General features: G+C 40.5%; 1 protein-coding gene across 1 annotated transcript in view; it reads right to left on the reverse strand.

Moving 5' to 3' along the window:
• The window catches only part of esr2a (estrogen receptor 2a), a 67,090-nt gene extending 46,214 nt beyond the window's left edge, over positions 1–20,876 (reverse strand). Inside the window, exon 1 of the mRNA XM_061987186.2 lies at positions 20,635–20,876. The gene's annotated coding sequence lies outside the window, so the exon portion shown is untranslated. The remainder of the gene's footprint in view (positions 1–20,634) is intronic.
• Between the last annotated feature and the right edge of the window lie 319 nt (positions 20,877–21,195).

Genomic DNA, 21,195 nt, shown 5'->3' on the forward strand with positions numbered 1-21,195 from the left:
ACTGTAGTTACTGACAGTGGGTTTCTGAAGTGTTCCTGAGCCCATGTGGTGATATCCTTTACACACTGATGTCGCTTGTTGATGCAGTACAGCCTGAGGGATCAAAGATCACGGGCTTAGCTGCTTACGTGCAGTGATTTCTCCAGATTCTCTGGACCCTTTGATGATATTACGGACTGTAGATGGTGAAATCCCTAAATTCCTTGCAATAGCTGGTTGAGAAAGGTTTTTCTTAAACTGTTCAACAATTTGCTCACGCATTTGTTGACAAAGTGGTGACCCTCGCCCATTCTTGTTTGTGAATGACTGAGCATTTCATGGAATCTACTTTTATACCCAATCATGGCACCCACCTGTTCCCAATTTGCCTGTTCACCTGTGGGATGTTCCAAATAAGTGTTTGATGAGCATTCCTCAACTTTATCAGTATTTATTGCCACCTTTCCCAACTCCTTTGTCACGTGTTGCTGGCATCAAATTCTAAAGTTAATGATTATTTGCAAAAAAAAAATGTTTATCAGTTTGAACATCAAATATGTTATCTTTGTAGCATATTCAACTGAATATGGGTTGAAAAGAATTTGCAATTCATTGTATTCCGTTTATATTTACATCTAAAACAATTTCCCAACTCATATGGAAACGGGGTTTGTATAAATACATTCCTTTTTGTCCTAAAAAAGTCTACATCAGTAGCCCATCATGACAACGTGATATGTTTTGTTTTTAAAGAATTTGCAAATGTATTCAAAATTTAAAAAAATATCACATGCACTGTTGCACATAAGTAATCAGAGCCTTTATACAGTACTTTGTTGATGCACCTTTGGCAGCAAATATAGTCTCAAGTCTTTTTTTCAACGATGCCACGAGCTTGGCTCACCTATCTTTGGGCAGTTTGGCCTGTTCCTTTTTGCCCATTCTTCCTCCATCAGATTGGATGGGAAGCATTGGTTTTCATCCAGGATGCGTCTGTATATTGCTGCATTCATCTTTCCCTCTATACAGACTAGTCTCCCAGTTCCCACCACCATGCTGCACTGTAGGGATGGTATTGGTCTGGTGATGAGTGGTGCCTGGCATTGAAGACAAAGACTTCAATCTTTGTATCATCATACCAGATCATTTTGTTTCTCATGGTCAGAGTGTTTCAGGTGCATTTTTGGCAAACTTTTTACTAAGAAATGGCTTCTGTTGGTCACTCTACCATACAGGTCTGATTGGTGGATTGCTGCAGATGGTTGTCCTCTCTCCACAAAAGGAATGATATAGCTCTGTTAGAGTGACCATCGGGTTCCTGGTCACCACCCTGACAAGACTAAGATGAATGCAGCAATGTACAGAGACATCCTGGATGAAAACCAACGCTTCCTATCCAAAATGATGGAGATTGAGAGGTGCTGCAAAGAGGAATGGGCCAAACTGCTCAAAGATAGGTGTGCCAAGTTTGTGGCACCGTATTCAAAAATACTTGAGGCTGTGATTTCTGCCAAAAGTGCAACAACAAAGTATTGAGCAAAGGCTGTGAATAATTATGTAAATGTTTTTTTTATTTTTAATACATTTGAAAAAAAATTCAAAACCTTTTCACATTGTCATTATGGGGTATTTTGAAGACATTGTAGCTGAGATAGACTCCAGCGCCCCCTCGCGACCCCGAAGGGAATAAGCGGTAGATAATGGATGGATGGATGGATGGATACATTGATTTATTCCGCTGTGGAATAAGGCTGTAACATACCAAAATGTGGAAAAAGTGAAACGCTGTGAATGCTTTCCAAATGCACTGAAAATGTGCTAGCAAAAGGCACCGTACATGTTGGAATTCATGCTTCTCTCTTTTAAACGCAGCTCCCCAGTGCTGGCAGCACTCATGTAGCCCCAGACCATGCCGCGACTGGAATTGAATATATATTTTTGTGTTGCCAACTATTCCTACAATAATGTAATCTGAATAGTTAATCTTCGCTATACAAGCTGTACACTGACTACTCTAAAGTATATTTTAGTTTAATTATTATAGTATTGACCATTGGTAATATTTGATAAAACGGTTGCTTCTTTTTTGTGAGATACTGTCGTTGTTAACCTGCATTTTGGGTGTGTTCATTTACAGGTTGTTTCATGTGTCTAGTAAACACAAGCACAGTGATAACAATTTAAAGTCAGACATATGTATAGACAATACATTGGAATTGGGCATTAATTCTTGTCCTTAGGAGAAACAAAGGTTACAATCAGGAGACACAGCAGAAAAGCAACTCTCTGGTAAGCTCAACACTCACGAGACACAACCTTAGAAGCATTGATTGTTTTCATTGAGTCCAATTGAATTATCCACTCAACAGCAGCAGCGAACCCGATAAATGTCCTCTAAATAAGGACAAATGTCGCAAAGTGGACTGTGTCTTCATGCTTTTCATCTGCACTTTAACATGGAAAACAGGCACAAAACTGAGCTCAAGATGAATTTATGTCGCATTAAAACAAATAAGGCCGTGATTTATATTCTACCGTTTATCCTGTTCAGGGTCACGTCAGGAGACACAATGTATACTAAAACCTATGAACTGTACAGAGGCTCCAACTGACCCAACATTCATGTTTTTTGGACTGTGGATATACAGTACCATGTGGTGATGTTCAGTATTGTTCACTGACACACTGCTTGAAATACTGTATGTCACAGCCAATATCTTCAGTATGTATGTGGTGTGTAACAGATGCCAGCTAGTGTGACTGTGCAACCGTACATTGTGTGTGCGTCCCACGTCAACTCCTTAAAAGCTGTGCTGGACAATGGGTTGACAGCCCATGGCTTTTAGTTCATCGTAGGGCTGGACAGTTATGGCAAAAATAATAATCACGATTATTTTTGATTGATATTGAAATCACAATTAGTAAAACAATTATTCAGTCATTTGAAAAGATGAGTTTTTATTATACCACTAAAACTCAACTCAACAAATATAATTTGAAAGAACAGCTGGATATAATACAATAAACAAGTAAAAGAATAATAAATTTAGATAATAGCGATAAAAAAATAAAATGTTTTTCCTTTTTTATTTTTTTGAATTCCGTTTTTACCTTTTACACAAAGTGTGTTTTTGTGTCATAACATTTTGTAAAATGTTCGTTATTAAACGCAAAAACCCTTATATTTATTGGTGCTATACATCCTAAGGCAATTTCGACCAGTATTTTAAGTCAATGCATAATTGTGTAAATGTGTCAAATAAGTGCTCTAAAAGTACATTACGTTATTTTGTCAGTGCAGTCAGACCGGATGTTGCACACAGCACTGCTATTGTGAAGAGTGCTGTTGTTCTATGTTTGATGTGTAGAGACGACTTCAGGTTTTATATATATAAAAAATAAAAATAAAAAAAAAGACTAAATTAAGCCTCTCAAGTTTTGCGACTGCTGTCCTGTTTATACATTGATTGATTGATTGATTGAGACTTTTATTAGTAGGTTGCACAGTGAAGTACATATTCCGTACAATTGACCACTAAATGGTAACACCCGAATAAGTTGTTTAAGTCGGGGTCATCCATCCATCAATTTTCTACCGCTTATTCCCTTTGGGGTCGCGGGGGGGCGCTGGAGCCTATCTCAGCTACAATCGGGCGGAAGGCGGGGTACACCCTGGACAAGTCGCCACCTCATCGCAGGGCCAACACAGATAGACAGACAACATTCACACTCACATTCACACACTAGGGCCAATTTAGTGTTGCCAATCAACTTATCCCCAGGTGCATGTCTTTGGAAGTGGGAGGAAGCCGGAGTACCCGGAGGGAACCCACGCAGTCACGGGGAGAACATGCAAACTCCACACAGAAAGATCCCGAGCCCGGGATTGAACCCAAGACTACTCAGGACCTTCGTATTGTGAGGCAAATGCACTAACCCCTCTGCCACCGTGAAGCCCAAGTCGGGGTCATGATACAGATATATACTATATATATGTATATATACAGATATATACTATCATATATACTATCATCATAATACAGTCATCACACAAGATAATCATCAGGGTGTATACATTGAATTATTTACAATTCGGGGTGTGGAGGGGGGGGTTAGGTTTGGTTGTTATCATCAGTCATCAACAATTGAGAACAGAGAAATGGACATTGAAACAGTGTACCGTATTTTCCGCACTATTAGCCGCACCTAAAAACCACAAATTTACTCAAAAGCTGACAGTGCGGCTTATAACCCGGTGCGCTTTATATATGGATTAATATTAAGATTCATTTTCATAAAGTTTAGGTCTCGCAATTACGGTAAACAGCCGCCATCTTTTTTCCCCGTAGAAGAGGAAGCGCTTCTTCTTCTACGCCAAGCAACCGCCAAGGTAAGCACCCGCCCCCATAGAAGAGGAAGCGCTTCTTCTTCTACTGTAAGCAACCACCCGCCCCCGTAGAAGAAGAAGAAGCGCGCGGATATTACGTTTCATTTTCTTTGTGTGTTTACATCTGTAAAGACCACAAAATGGCTCCTACTAAGCAACAGGTTTCCGGTTCATGAAAAGACGCAATCTCTCCATCCGCACACGGACTACTATTTCACAGCAACTGCCTAAAGACTTTCAAGAAAAGCTGGCTACTTTCCGTGCATATTGTAAAAACAAGATAGCTGAAAAAAAGATCCGGCCAGAGAACATTATCAACATGGACGAGGTTCCACTGACTTTTGATATTCCTGTGAACCGCACTGTGGATACAACGGGAGCACGTACGGTGAGTATTCGCACCACAGGGAATGAGAAGTCATCCTTCACTGTGGTTCTAGCTTGCCATGCTAATGGCCAGAAACTTCCACCCATGGTGATATTCAAAAGGAAGACCTTGCCAAAAGAGACCTTTCCAGCCGGCGTCATCATAAAAGCTAACTCGAAGGGATGGACGGATGAAGAAAAGATGAGCGAGTGGTTAAGGGAAGTTTACGCGAAGAGGCCGGGTGGCTTTTTTCACGCAGCTCCGTCCATGTTGATATACGACTCCATGCGCGCCCACATCACGCTGGTTTTTAATATATTATTAAAGTTTGACTGACCTATCTGACTGTTTTTTTGACATTCCCTTTAGCGCAGTTAGATGCGGCTTATAACACGGGGCGGCTTATAGGTGGACAAAGTTTTGAAATATGCCGTTCATTGAAGGCGCGGCTTATAACCCAGGGCGGCTTATGGTGCGGAAAATACGGTAGGTCTGACTTGGTAGGATATGTACAGCAAGTAGTGGACATAGAGAGAGTACAGCAAGTAGTGGATAGAGAGAGAGAGAGAGAGAGAGAGAGAGAGAGAGAGAGAGAGAGAGAGAGAGAGAGAGAGATCAGAAGGCATAAGAAAAATATCTGCTTTTGATTGTTTACATTTGATTATTAACAACAATCCGGGGAGGGTGTTAGTTTAGGGTTGAAGTTGCCTGGAGGTGTACTTTTATTGCGGTTTTGAAGGAGGATAGAGATGCCCTTTCTTTTATACCTGTTGGGAGCGCATTCCACATTGATGTAGCATAGAAAGAGAATGAGTTAAGACCTTTGTTAGATCGGAATCTGGGTTTAACGTGGTTAGTGGAGCTCCCCCTGGAGTTGTGGTTATGGCGGTCATTTACGTTGAGGAAGTAGTTTGACATGTACTTCGGTATCAGGGAGGTGTAGCGGATTTTATAGACTAGGCTCAGTGCAAGTTGTTTTACTCTGTCCTCCACCCTGAACCAGCCCACTTTGGAGAAGTGGGTAGGAGTGAGGTGTGATCTGGGATGGAGGTCTAGAAGTAATCTGACTAGCTTGTTCTGGGATGTTTGGAGTCTAGTTTTGAGGCTTTTGGAGGTGCTAGGGTACCAGGAGGTGCACGCGTAATCGAAAAAGGGTTGAACGAGAGTTCCCGCCAGAACCCTCATGGTGCTTTTGTTGACCAGAGAGGAAATTTTATGGAGAAATCTCGTTCGTTGGTTGACCTTTTTGATTACCTTAGTTGTCATTTTATCACAGGAAAGATTAGCCTCTAGAATGGAACCTAGGTAGGTGACCTCATCTTTCCTGGTGATAACAATGTCACCCACTTTTATAGTGAAGTCATTGACTTTCTTAAGGTTGATGTGTGACCCAAACAGGATGGATTCTGTTTTACCCAAGTGTATGGATAGCTTGTTGTCAGCGAGCCAGATGCAAGTTCTACAGAGTTCAGCACTGAGGATTTTCTCCACCTGTGACTTGTCCTTGTCTGATACCAGCAAGGCCGAGTCATCCGCAAACAAGAACAATTCACAGTCGCATGCTGATGACAAGTCGTTTATGTATACTAGGAACAGTAAAGGCCCCAATATACTGCCTTGGGGGACTCCACAGCTCACTGAGGGGGGGGGGGGTGCCATTCACCTCTACCACCTCTGAGCTTATCCAACAGTATAGTGTGGTTAACGGTGTCAAAGGCCTTCTGAAGGTCCAGCATGACCATGCCGCAGTATTTGCCCGCGTCCACCTCATGTTTGATGTGGTCGGTCAGATAGAGAAGGCATGTGTCAGTGGAGTGGTTAGTTCTAAAGCCGGATTGGAATTTGTACATGAGTTTATTGGTGGCAAGGTAACCATCGACCTGTTCATAAACTATTTTTTCCATTACTTTCGAAATGGAACTGAGAATAGAAACAGGTCGGTAGTTTCCAGGTTCCAATTTGCTTCCTTTTTAAAGGGGGGAGTTACTCTTGCTATCTTAAAATCTTTTGGTACTTGGCCTTGTGAAATTGAGAGGTTTATTATGTGCGTGATGATTGGGGCAATGATGGAGGCAGAGTCCCTGAGGAATCTGGAGGGGATATTGTCAAGGCCGGTGGCCTTGTTTGGGTGGAGCGCGCTCAATTTTTTAAGCACCTCATCAGCTGTGACCATTTCTAATTTGAAATCATTGTTGGATACTCCTAGCTTTCTGTAGAAGGCATTAATGTGTCCTACACCAAAGCGACCAGAGTGGTGGGACAGCTTGTTGACAAGAATTGCGGCTATGCTGGTGAAAAAGGCGTTAAGTCTGCTTGCTACCTCCATTTTGTCTGTAATGAGGGAGTCACCCTCCTTGATGCTGATGTTGGTGAGTCTGGTTTTAAGTTTTTGGCTGCAACCGGGAAGCTGGTTGTTGAGAATTTTCCAGAGCTCACGTGGCTTATTTGTGTTTTCCTCTATTTTGTCTTTAATGCAATTTTTTTTTAAGGATTTAGTCAGGTTAGTTGACTTATTTCTCAATTTATTGCATTGCTTTTTGACGGTTGAAAGGAGTGATTTGAGGTTGTTATTATTGGGTTGTTTATCTACTTCTGTTTTACACTTTTGGTATTCGGAGTATTTTCTGTCTCTGTCTTTTATGGCAGCTAGTAGGTCCGGATTCATCCATGGTTCAGAGCGTGCTTTGATCCTGACTGTTTTCACGGGAGCCATGTCATTTAGTATCTTTAGGAACACTGTTTTGAAGCGATCCCAAGCAACATCGACCAGGTTGCTCACGAGCACAGGGGACCAGTCCCACTCATCTAATTTTAAATTGAAATTATCATTGGATTATTTTTTAAGGGATCTGGATTGGGCTGTTATGTGGTCATTGGCTTTGGGTTTAGCTAAATTGCGGGTTTAGAAGGTTAGATAGTGGTCGCTAAGACCACAGATCATGACCCCACTATTTTTTATTTTAAGCCGGTCTGAAGTGAGAATGAGATCTATGGTTGATTGGGTGGAATCACACTCTTGTAGGTAGTGTTATTAGCTGGGAAAGACCGTGTAGATTACAAAACTTGCTGTAGGATCTGAAGACAGGCGCATCTCTGCGTTGAATATCTTGATCTTACAAACCCCGTTTCCATACGAGTTGTGAAATTTTGTAAGATGTAAATATAAACGGAATACAATGATTTGCAAATCATTTTCAACCCATATTCAGTTGAATATGCTACAAAGACAACATATTTGATGTTCAAACTGATAAACATTTTTTTTTTTTGCAAATCATTAACTTTAGATTTTGATGCCAGCAACACGTGACAAAGAAGTTGGGAAAGGTGGCAATAAATACTGATAAAGTTGAGGAATGCTCATCAAACACTTATTTGGAACATCCCACAGGAGTGCAGGCTAATTGGGAACAGGTGGGTGCCATGATTGGGTATAAAAACAGCTTCCCAAAAAATGCTCAGTCTTTCACAAGAAAGGATGGGGCGAGGTACACCCCTTTGTACACAACTGCACGAGCAAATAGTCAAACAGTTTAAGAACAACATTTCTCAAAGTGCAATTGCAAGAAATTTAGGGATTTCAACATCTACGGTCCATAATATCATCAAAAGGTTCAGAGAATCTGGAGAAATCACTCCACGTAAGCGGCATGGCCGGAAACCAACATTGAATGACCGTGACCTTCGATCCCTCAGACTGTATCAAAAACCGACATCAATCTCTAAAGGATGTCACCACATGGGCTCAGGAACACTTCAAAAAACCACTGTCACTAAATACAGTTCGTCGCTACATCTGTAAGTGCAAGTTAAAGCTCTACTATGCAAAGCGAAAGCCATTTATCAACAACATCCAGAAACGCCTCCGGCTTCTCTGGGCCCGAGATCATTTAAGATGGACTCATGCAAAGTGGAAAAGTGTTCTGTGGTCTGACGAGTCCACATTTCAAATTGTTTTTGGAAATATTCAACATCGTGTCATCCAGACTAAAGGGGAAGCGAACCATCCAGACTGTTATCGATGCAAAGTTGAAAAGCCAGCATCTGTGATGGTATGGGGGTGCATTAGTGCCCAAGGCATGGGTAACTTACACATCTGTGAAGGCACCATTAATGCTGAAAGGTACATACAGGTTTTGGAACAACATATGCTGCCATCTAAGCGCCGTCTTTTTCATGGACGCCCCTGCTTATTTCAGCAAGACAATGCCAAGCCACATTCAGCATGTGTTACAACAGCGTGGCTTCGTAAAAAAAAAAAAAGAGTGCGGGCACTTTCCTGGCCCGCCTGCAGTCCAGTACTGTCTCCCATCGAAAATGTGTGGCGCATTATGAAGCGTAAAATACAACAGCGGAGACCCCGGACTGTTGAACGACTGAAGCTCTACATAAAACAAGAATGGGAAAGAACTCCACTTTCAACGCTTCAACAATTAGTTTCCTCAGTTCCCAATCGTTTATTGAGTGTTGTTAAAAGAAAAGGTGATGTAACACAGTGGTGAACATGCCCTTTCCCAACTACTTTGGCACGTGTTGCAGCCATGAAATTCTAAGTTAATTATTATTTGCAAAAAATAAATAAAGTTTATGTGTTTGAACATCAAATATCTTGTCTTTGTAGTGCATTCAATTGAATATGGGTTGAAAAGGATTTGCAAATCATTGTAATCCGTTTATATAATTTCCCAACTCATATGGAAACGGGGTTTGTACATCGATGGTGTCATCCACAACAAATGAGATGTGTTGTGGGTGTATGGATTGTTCTTGTGAGCGTTAGCTTCGTAGTTTAGTCGCTGTTTCAAGTGGCTGTGTTGACATGGCTTAGTTCAATTTCAGAGCGGGATGGTTAAGTGTTTCGGAGACGAATGACCGGTCCCAGACACATTATTTCCCAAAACAAATGTTCCTTCTCCTCACAATGACAACATTTTACTTACATGTATGTCAATTTCCATGATATTCTGCAATTAACAGTGGATTCCCTTTTATTGGCCAATTCTGTGATTAAGTCAGCGGGCACGTGGTCGCGGAAATAATATGTTGTACTTTTTTTTGTTGAGTTTAGTGATCATAATTAGGCATACTAGTGCTGTGTCAATTAAAAAGTAGCAACCATGGTGACATCCCAAACTTCGAGTAGACATGGTCTTTTTTTTCCACTCATTCGCTAGTCATCCGTTTCGCAGTTACAAACTCAGGCATTTGTATGCACGTTGCGCAGCTCATTAATCATTGTTTTACAATTATAACATTTCAATTATGATAGTGGGAAGCCAAAATCGTGTTTAAAATTTGATTAATGACTTAACTCTCATTAACCATGTTCGTAGCTCGGGCAGGGCGCATAGCTAGACACAAGTTACAGAACGACGACATATTGCAGACAAATCATGAAACACACCGCAAAGTTAGATAATTTGAAGCTTCCTGGTTTCACCTCTGTGCGTATGACTGAGGAGTCACTTGCTCTTAGCGGCAATTAAACTGTAAGTAATACAAGAACAAAAGTTTGGTGAAGAGGACACTGTCTTGTTCCATTAGTTTGCCAATAAACTGGAGTTCGAATCCAACATCCAACAAACTGACTACTAAATCAGATGAGTCAAAGGAGGAGGACAACTAAAAAAAAAAATGGCGAGACTTGTGCTTCTTAAATTGCTATTCGGGGGTAAACGCAGATGTTGTGGGCTTACCACCCCCCCGCCCATTAGAAGCTTTGACCTTGACTTTGAAGTTGCCTTTTCATACATGCATTGTGGGAAAAAAACTCCCTAATGTTCATACTGCTGCAAAAACCAATGGGAAAATGCTTAATTATTGACATCTAATCCTAGGTAATGGTGAAAACACAAATGGCTCCTAAATGGTGGTGATGATACAACAATGCGCTACTATCAAAGCACTAATGCCGACGTTAATGGTAGGGGTGTGAATATTTGGGAACCTAACGATTTGATCCAATTCCTCGATTCAAACCGATTCTGGTTTAATAATCATAATGAAACTTTTTCAAAACAGGTTACAGGTTGCAAGGAGATGACCCAAAAATGTATTAAAAAAAAAAAATTATTCCAAGAAAAAAATAAAATAAAATTATATGTGCATGTATACACACATATCCATCTACCGCTTATCCCTTTAAAGGTCGCGGGGGGTGCTGGAGCCTATCTCAGCTACAATATACATGTGTATATATATATATATATATATATATATATGTATATATATATATATATATATATATATATATATATATATATATATATATATATATATATATATATATATATATATATATATGTATGTGTGGGAAAAAAAATCACAAGACTATTTCATCTCTACAGGCCTGTTTCATGAGGGGGGGTACCCTCAATCGTCAGGAGATTTTAATGGGAGCATTCGCATACCATGGTTTATATAGGGCACAGAGTGGGTGGGTACAGGCTGGCCTAGGGGCGTGGTGATTGGCTCATGTGTTACCTAGGAGGTGTTTCCGTCTATGGCGGCATGTTGTTACAATTTCGCTGCGCTTGTTGAGGGATGACAGGTCTGGACGGTAAATAATAAACAGTTTCTCTTTCAAGCATAGGTTGCATCTTTTATTACCACTATTGTAAGGTGTGCTGGATGCAAGAATTTGCCATGTTATTGAATATTCAACATTATTGTCTTTGAGGTCCCAAATGTGTTTGCTGAGTTCTGTGGAATTTCGCAGGTTTTTGTTCCTGAAAGAAGCCTTGTGATTGTTCCATCTGGTTTTGAATTCACCCTCGGTTAATCCTACATATGTGTCGGATGTGTTAATGTCCTTGCGTATTACCTTAGATTGGTAGACAACTGATGTTTGTAAGCACCCCCCGTAGAGGGGGCAATCAGGTTTGCTTGAAAGAGAAACTGTTTATTATTTACCGTCCAGACCTGTCATCCCTCAACAAGCGCAGCGAAATTGTAACAACATGCCGCCATAGACGGAAACACCTCCTAGGTAACACATGAGCCAATCACCACGCCCCTAGGCCAGCCTGTACCCACCCACTCTGTGCCCTATATAAACCATGGTATGCGAATGCTCCCATTAAAATCTCCTGACGATTGAGGGTACCCCCCCTCATGAAACAGGCCTGTAGAGAGTCTTGTGATTTTTTTTCCCACACATACATATATTGCGCTCTACTACGGCATCGAGCACTATTTTTTGGATAACCTTATTAAGACATATATATATATATATATATATACACACACATATTTACACTCACATGTATATATACACACACATATTTACACTCACATGTATATACACACACACACACACACACACGTACGAATACATATTTTTTCGTTTTTATTGATTTTTGAAAATTATGAATCGATTTAGAATTGGGATGAATAAGAATCGCAAATCGGAATTTAACCAATATTTTTCTGCACCTCTATAGTAAAAGGTAGTACAGGAGTCAGACTGAAATTAAAAAGCTAACGGTGCCTTATTTGGGGGCTCAATCAATGCAGAGTCAGCCAGCTGCAACACGCGCTTGTAATATTGTGCAAAAAATGTATTGTAGCAATGTAGCGTGCTGACAGAGCCACACAGAGTCTGATGCTCTTGTTCAACTTGTTTGCCGACCTTAACACAGCGGGTAAAACACTGCGTACACATTTTGCTGCGGTGTTCCTCACAACTTACTCATTAAGCACCAATCACAAGCAAGGAACCCGGAATTCTGAGCATCAACATGACACAAGTACCGTATTTTTCGGACTGTAAGTCGCTCCGGAGTATAAGTCGCACCGGCCGAAAATGCATAATAAAGAAGGAAAAAAACATATATAAGTCGCACTGGAGTATAAGTCGCATTTTGGGGGGAAATTTATTTGATAAAACCCAACACCAAGAATAGACATTTGAAAGGCAATTTAAAATAAATAAAGAATAGTGAACAACAGGAAGAATAAGTGTACGTTATATGAGGCATAAATAACCAACTGAGAACGTGCCTGGTATGTTAACGTAACATATTATGGTAAGAGTCATTCAAATAACTATAACATATAGAACATGCTATACGTTTACCAAACAATCTGTCACTCCTGATCGCTAAATCCCATGAAATCTTATACGTCTAGTCTCTTACGTGAATGAGCTAAATAATATTATTTGATATTTTACGGTAATGTGTTAATAATTTCACACATAAATCGCTCCTGAGTATAAGTCGCACCCCCGGCCAAACTATGAAAAAAACTGTGACTTCAAGTCCGAAAAATACGGTAAGTCTTTTTGTTTTGCACATACTCTGTTCTGTATTGTAGCTGTGATAATGATCACAATTACCGGTGGATTGTATTTAATTTATTACTTAGTTATTTTATTTATAAGATTGTTTTAGATTAATAGTCTGTTCAACTTGCATGTTACAAAATTCCATAAAAATTAAGGGATTTTTTATACCTTTACTTTTATACATCCTTTTACAACTACCTATTTTATTTGAGTTCAAGGGGCTGTTGCTCAAAGTTAAAACATTTTAACCAAAATATAACAAGAACACCACCAGCTAGCTTATTTTAACATTAGTGGTTTGACAGAACATATACAATATATTTTACAAAATGTCAATCATTTTCATAAGTACTAATTATACTGAATAAAAATTGCTTCCTGGCAAGAAAAATCTGTCGTTCAGGCTTGTTGCTCACTGCTGTTTCATCCAAACTTGTTTCGTCAGCATACACACAAGAGCAATCCACCAGACCGGTTTGCAAGTTCAGTTAAAAAGTTGGTAGGGACAACATTTTTTACAGCAGATTCCTAAAAAAACACTCTAGTCCTGTCACATAGAGCAGTGCTTCCCAAACCTTTTTCACCAAGTACCACCTCACAAAACACTTGCCTCTCCAAGTACCATCACAATGACTAACATTAAAATACTGTCGCGTAATAGGCATAAGTATTGATCAAAAACATGGCAGAGGTTTTAATCAACAAGTATATTTAAAATTATTGGACACTGTAACATTACACACAGTTTAAAAAGTAACCCTGTTTGAATACAGGAAAATAAAACACTTTACTCAAACAGGCTTTAGATTGCGGACAAAATAGGTAAATTGTGCAATGCAGAGGATGCTGGATGTCAGGAATATACAAACTAAGAATAATAATGACGGGGGAAGTCCGACCCTGCGGTCCTTGATAATAATAATAATAATAATAACTGGGATTTATATAGCGCTTTTCTTAGTACCCAAAGTCGCTTTACATGTAGAACCCATCAATCATTCACACCTGGTGGTGGTAAGCTACTTTCATAGCCACAGCTGGCCTGGGGTAGACTGACGGAAGCGTGGCTGCAATTTGCGCCAACGGCCCCTCCGACCACCACCTATCATTCATCATTCAATTCACCGGTGTGAGTGGCACCGGGGGCAAAGGGTGAAGTGTCCTGCCCAAGGACACAACGGCAGCAATTTTTGGATGGTAAGAGGCGGGGAGCGAACCTGCAACCCTCAGGTTTCTGGCACGGTTGCTCTACCCACTACGCCATGCCGCCCCACAATAATAATTTACTTGAATAACACTGAATTACTGTAGAAATTAACAATTATTTATGAGAACTTTGGTTATTTATTCATTTAATTTATTTGTCTTACAGATAGAGCAGAGGAAATGAACTGAATGTTTTAGAAAGTTAATGACTATAAAATGGACAAGGGTGGAATTAATCCTACTCCATTTTGGACATGTTGTAATAAGAAACTACAACTGTGATCCATATTTTAAAACTAAAACCATAACCATAAAAATGTGTTGTTATGATAGGCTATATTTAATGATAGTTAATTTAGCTAGCCAAATCGCAATCATTAAATACTGTAAATTCAGGACTATGAGCTGCTACATTTTTACTATGCTTTGGACCCTGCGGCTTAAAAATCGGTGCCGCTAATTTATAGATTTTTCTTCGCTGGCTGCCATAATGCAAATAACCAAAGACAATGAAAAAGTGTGTGCTTGGGCACCATCTTTTGATCGAGTTTGCTCTGCAGTGCCCTTCTGTTTAGAGCTTTCAACCGGAAGTAAAAGTGCCATTCCGTCTTCTAGTTGTCCATAGCGTTTCTACTCAAATGGATTCTTCATTTATCACTCCAAGCAACGTGTCACACGGCAGTAAAACGGCTGATTAAACAAAACAGAAGTCATTGTCATGAAACAAATAGCTGCGGAAGCTAGCTCTCCAATCAGCCAAACAGACTCAATAACTCCACTGTGACATTTTTGAAGCTGAAACAATAGATAAAGAATGCCATTGTAAGTTAATAATACTCACTACACTTGTAAACGTGTTAGCATATTCACTTCTATCGCTGCTCAATAGAGAGTGTGCTGACATACTGCATGTGTGTATGGTATACCAGCTGCACGGCAGCAGAGAGAAATGCACTTCAGAGGGTCATAAAAAGTGCCATGAAGATCACTGGCTGCTCTCTCCCCTTCCTAGAAGAACTGTACAGTACCAGGTGCCTCAAAAAGGCCCAAAACATCATAAGGGACCCATCTCACCCTGGACATAAACTTTTTGAACTGCTGCCCCTCGGGCAGGAGATACAGGACAATAAAATACCCGACAAACAGACTTAAGAAAATGTTTTACCCGAGAGCAATAGTGTCGCTGAACACAAGACGACAATAATGACTGTGCATGTGAGCTGTGTGCTTGCTATTTTTATGTATTTTATGTATTTTTATCTATTTATCTATGTTCTTATGGTTTTATGTGTTATGAGTTTGCACTAAATTTGTTTTGCTTACAATTTCGTTGTACAATGACAATGAAGATATATTCTATTCTATTCTAATGCTAACGACGCTAGCTTGATTACTTTATGACAGCACATATAAATATGCATGGGACGGTTAAGTGAGTATGAATTTTTTTAGTTATATTGTAAAACTTACAAACGTTGCTTGGAGTGATGAATGAAGATCCTTTCGAGCAGAAACGCTATGGAGAAATATACTTCCGGCACGAAACAGGAAGTACATTGTCAGCCCGCAACACCTGTAGTGAGCAAACTCGTCCAAAAGATGGCGCCATAGCACAAACAATAACACACCTTTTCAGTGTCTCTGTCAGCGTAATATGAAAATTATCTGTTGAATACAAAGCATTATGTCCATAAACTAGCCGCACTGTTTTATAAGCTGCAGGGTGCAAAGCGTTGGAAAAAAGTAGCAGCTTATTAAAGTTAAAGTACCAATGATTGTCACACACACACACACACACACTAGGTGTGGCGAAATTATTCTCTGCATTTGACCCATCACCCTTGATCACCCCCTGGGAGGTGAGGGGAGCATAGTCCGGACAATACGGTAATAATTCAGTGTTAATATTTGAGTGGGCCCCGGGCGCCTAAGTAGTGGAAAAGTTGGGCCCCAAGGTGAAGAAGGTTAGGAAACGATGTTAAAATGTAAACAACACCCATCCCTACTCCTTAGGGACCTACAACAGAAAGCACCATGCAAAGCATCCCCACTATACACACACGTATTCAAATGAGGCTAATGAAAAAATACTACATCAATTTGCAAATATGTTTCATGCACAACACCATGTGCACTAAAGTAAAAATGTCAATGGCAGAAGTCATACCAGAAATTAAACCGTTCTCAGCACACAAAAGATCAAGGCCAATGCCATCATCCCTCATCCCCTGCCTCCTTTATTTTACGGATATCAAACGGCTGCGCACCAATAAGCTGCACCTTCCTAAGTTGGAGAGTGTGCTGGTCAGTGGGAGTCAATACCGTGAATTGCTCTAATGAAAATATGGAAACACTGATAATAATAAATGATAAATGGGTTGTACTTGTATAGCGCTTTTCTACCTTCAAGGTACTCAAAGCGCTTTGACACTACTTCCACATTTACCCATTCACACACACATTCACACACTAATGGAGGGAGCTGCCATGCAAGGCGCTAACCAGCACCCATCAGGAGCAAGGGTGAAGTGTCTTGCTCAGGACACAACGGACATGACGAGGTTGGTACTAGGTGGGGATTGAACCAGGGACCCTTGGGTTGCGCACGGCCACTCTACCACTGCGCCACGCCGTCGTAGTAAAGCTAACTCACCAGCTCATTTGCTGCCTTCTCGTTGCTAAACTTTTATAAACAATGAATGTCCCTTCTTTAAAAATATATCAAATTGTTTCTACAAATTTTAGCATTCACTACTGCGAGATGTCCACAAATATAAACCACTACAGTACAATAGGTGATCCAGGGTTGCTATGGTAGTAGAATTACAGTTCTCTTTATCAAAATGCCAGTGTGCCATTAACAGGGCAGTTGTTTTGAGGCTAATTTATTGCTGAATGTGTCTTTTTTTTAATTGAGAACATCTGTCTACACATGCAATTAGACAGCTACGGCTCCGAATGGGAGTTAAGTGGCTGCTAAGAAGCATTTTAAAGTCTGGGCCAGACTTTTTTAAAGCTCCCAGGCTCCTCCTGAAGTTGTAAAGTTGAATTTTATTACAAACAACTGTGGTAGTAAACATGCATTTGTAAAAAAAAAAAAAAAAAAAAAAAAAAGATATGCTCAGAAATTGTGTTAACGAATGCTTAAATTTGTACAAATGGTGTAATTTTAGCAACAATGCTAACACTAACAACACAAGAGAGGTGCCCTGGCTGGTCCAAAGTTACTACCGACCATTTTTGTTTAATAATAGCTGGTATGGGGTTGCTATGACAAAGACAGTGATGTCACTGTGCATGATTTTGAGTAGGGATGTCCGATAATATCGGACCGCCGATATTATCGGCTGATATATGCTTTAAAAAGTAATATCGCAAATTATCGGTATCGGTTTCAAGATTATCGGTATCGGTTTCCAAAAGTAAAATGTGTGACTTTCTAAAACACCGCTGTGTACACGGACGCAGGAAGATGTACAGAGCGCCAGCGCTGCCTTTGCCCAGTCACATAATATTATCTACGGCTTGACACACGCACTCGCAAATGCAAGCATACTTGATCAACAGCTATACAGGTCACACTGAGGGTGGCCGTATAAACAACTTTAACACTGTTACAAATATGCGCCACACTGTGAACCCACACCAAACAAGAATGACACACACATTTCGGGAGAACATCCGCACCGTAACACAACATAAACACATCAGAACAAATACCCAGAACCCCTTGCAGATGCTTGTTTTCATTCACAAAAATCTACCTCTCACACGTGATGAGGAGAAAAATAATTAGCCCACTCTTTGAGCATCATCTGTTGCACAAATAGACTAATAGTCTGGACTGAGTGAAGCTGTTTTATTTATGTTTTGTGCCTTTTTCCCCATGCACTTTAAAGGATGGCTGTGTTTTCTACTAGTCTAGACTGAAGCAGTTTTATTAATGTTCATGCACTTTAAAGGATGGCTGTGTTATCTACTAGTCTAGACTGAAGCAGTTTTTTTTATTTTTGTGCCTTTCTTGTTTTTATTTGCACATTTTTGTTACTCATACGAATAAGTTAAGAACAGGGCAGATTGATCCCAGTTTATAGTATACTTTGGACTGAAGCTGTGTGCCTTCATTGTTTTTGTAGCTGTTGTTTTGAGGCATGTTTAAAAAAAAATGCACTTTGTGAAAGTCAAAGTTAAACAGTGTTTCCCATAGTTGTAGTGGGTATCAGGATTATTTCAGGGAGAGCATGTCCCACATGCCAAGCTGCTGTTTTGAGGCATGTTAAAAAAAATAATGCACTTTGTGACTTCAATAATAAATATGGCAGTGCCATGTTGGCACTTTTTTTCCATAACTTGAGTTGATTTATTTTGGAAAACCTTGTTACATTGTTTAATGCATCCAGCGGGGAATCACAACAAAATTAGGCATAATAATGTGTTAATTCCACGACTGTATATATCGGTATCGGTTGATATCGGTATCGGTAATTAAGAGTTGGACAATATCGGAATATCGGCTAAAAAGCCATTATCGGACATCCCTAATTTTGAGGTTATGTTATGTTCAAGTCCCTTCATACCTAATGTTTTTTTGTGAACGTTTGGATCTGCCTTGGGGGAGCCTATTGGCACCGAAGACCAGGAGGAGATGCGGACGAAGAGACGGAGCTGTGGATCCCTGGCTAAACACTTTGGTCTCCCTGGACGAATTCTCGCTCATCCGCTTCGGACAGGACACTGGCCGAGAGGTAGTGGGCAGCCAAAGAAAGTCGGCTCTCTTTTTGGCTTTGTTGGGTCTTTTCCTGTCTCTGGCCGTGCAAGCCCCACCCCCCCCCCCCCCCCCCCACCCCAAACCCCGCCCCACCAGACGACGCCGAGCACTGAAAATTGTGGTTTTGTTTTGTTTGTCTATGGTCGGTGCAGTTGTATGTGCACAATATTTTTTACTTATTGCTTATTCTTTGGTATTTCGTTGGGTTTTACTTTCATAGCTGTATGTAGAAATGGCACCGCTGAAGTGGCAGCTGGTTGCATCAGCTTTGTGCACTTTTTAATGTCTTTTGTGTCCTTGGTGTTCTTTAATGTTTCACTCTTGTTTTCATGTGTTTTTAACCTTATTTTGTGTGAATGTTTAGTATCTCCTGCGATGAGATGGCGACTTGTCCAGGGTGTACCCCGCCTTCCGCCCGATTGTAGCTGAGATAGGCTCCAGCGCCCCCCGCGGACCCAAAGGGAATAAGCGGTAGAAAATGGATGGATGGATGTCTAGTATCTGCACTGCATTGTTGGTTAAACAAACTATCTTATCCGTCTAGGAACATTTGCCTACACTTGCTTTTAGATGCCACTACTGAAATTCCAGGAGCCATTTTAAAACAAGCTGAGCAACTGTATTACATGTTTTTAGCTCCTAGGCTCCCCCTGTAGTTGTAAATATGAATGTTCTTTTTAGGCCATTGTGGTTAATACAAATACACAGCACTGACTTTTGTTTTAAAAACAGGATCAGAAGCTGCTGAAGCCAAGCCAACGGATAAAAGTCTTAAAGTGTGTACATACTAGCAATTATTATGGTGCGACCACAGCATCAGGTGTACTTGCTGGTCCATCAATATTATTGAAGTAGATGATATAGTTGCCATGGCAATGACAGTTATTATTCTCCATATTACCAACCGGTGTGCCAGCAACAGGATTTTTAACTCAAAATAGACTTTAATAATGAAAACATTTCAGTGATGCCAATAAACTGCAGCGTTGGGATTTGAGTTGAGGTTATTTACATTTGTAAGTAAGTGTAAGTGTGAGGATTGCCATTTAAGATGCATGTTTTTAATACCATTAATTTGTTTAAAATAATGACTAAATATTTGCATGTTGAAGTCATCACAGAGAGATGTGAGAATAAAACCAGCATAACTGCATTACTGTCAAGAGCACATGTAGAAATCCAGTGGTATGCAAAAGACAAAAAAAAAAAAAAGAGTTCAAAAGGAGCATGGGTTTAGTTCCAACAAAGAGAAAAAGAACATCTCCCTTGTAAACTGGAGTGATAGCAGCCTGCTGTTTACCCACAGTGATAAGTGCTTGTTGAGATATTCTCATATTTGAATATATACACACTGGCTCCATACTTCTTCTGTACAAATAGTTGACAGAGTTGAATTTTAACAAAGCTGCACACTTAGGGTGCATTAAGCACATCACTACAATAAAGTCTCCTTACAGGAAGATTCTGTCACCTGTGGACAGACGAGTCCAAGAAAGTTAGAAGTGTTCCACTTGTTGCTTGAGCAGAAATATTTGACAAGCAGCGGCTGCAGGACTTCAATCAAACCTTCTCACCATCCGACGCAAAATCAGGACTACTACATTTCACATGGGAAACAACAATTTAAGAAGACGACTCACCTCTGCTGTCAGATGCCAGCAGCTCCACAAAGTTGTCACCGCTCGGCGCGGACACGTCAAGTCCCGCCGCGTTGTCACGACACGCTCACATGCGGGGGGGAAAGTGACCACTGAAGTGAAAACGCAGAAAGATTGCGTTTAAAACCAGCAGCTGGGGATCCCAGCTTCAAACTAGGAGGACGTACTGGCTGGAACCTTGTTAAGTGTAATATAATAAGATGCGCCACATCCGATTCGTCCTATCAAAATAAAGCTCTGTCATCGCGATTTTGAGACTGGGCGCCAGCAGAAATTCTGAGGCCAACTAAAAAATGAAAAATCAATTAAATTGCGCCTGGGCAGCACGGTGGAACAGGGGTTAATGCGTGTGCCTCACAATACGGAGGTCCTGGGTTGGATTCCCAAGTTCGGGGTCTTTCTGTGTAGAGCATGTTCTCCCCGGGTACTCCGGCTTCCTCCCACCTCCAAAACATGCACCTGGGGATAGGCTGATTGGCAACACTAAATTGGCCCTAGTGTGTGAATGTATGCGTTGAGAGAAAAAATGCCCAAAATCGTTGT

This window comes from Nerophis lumbriciformis, linkage group LG26 (assembly GCF_033978685.3).
Source record: "Nerophis lumbriciformis linkage group LG26, RoL_Nlum_v2.1, whole genome shotgun sequence".
NCBI lineage: Eukaryota > Metazoa > Chordata > Actinopteri > Syngnathiformes > Syngnathidae > Nerophis > Nerophis lumbriciformis.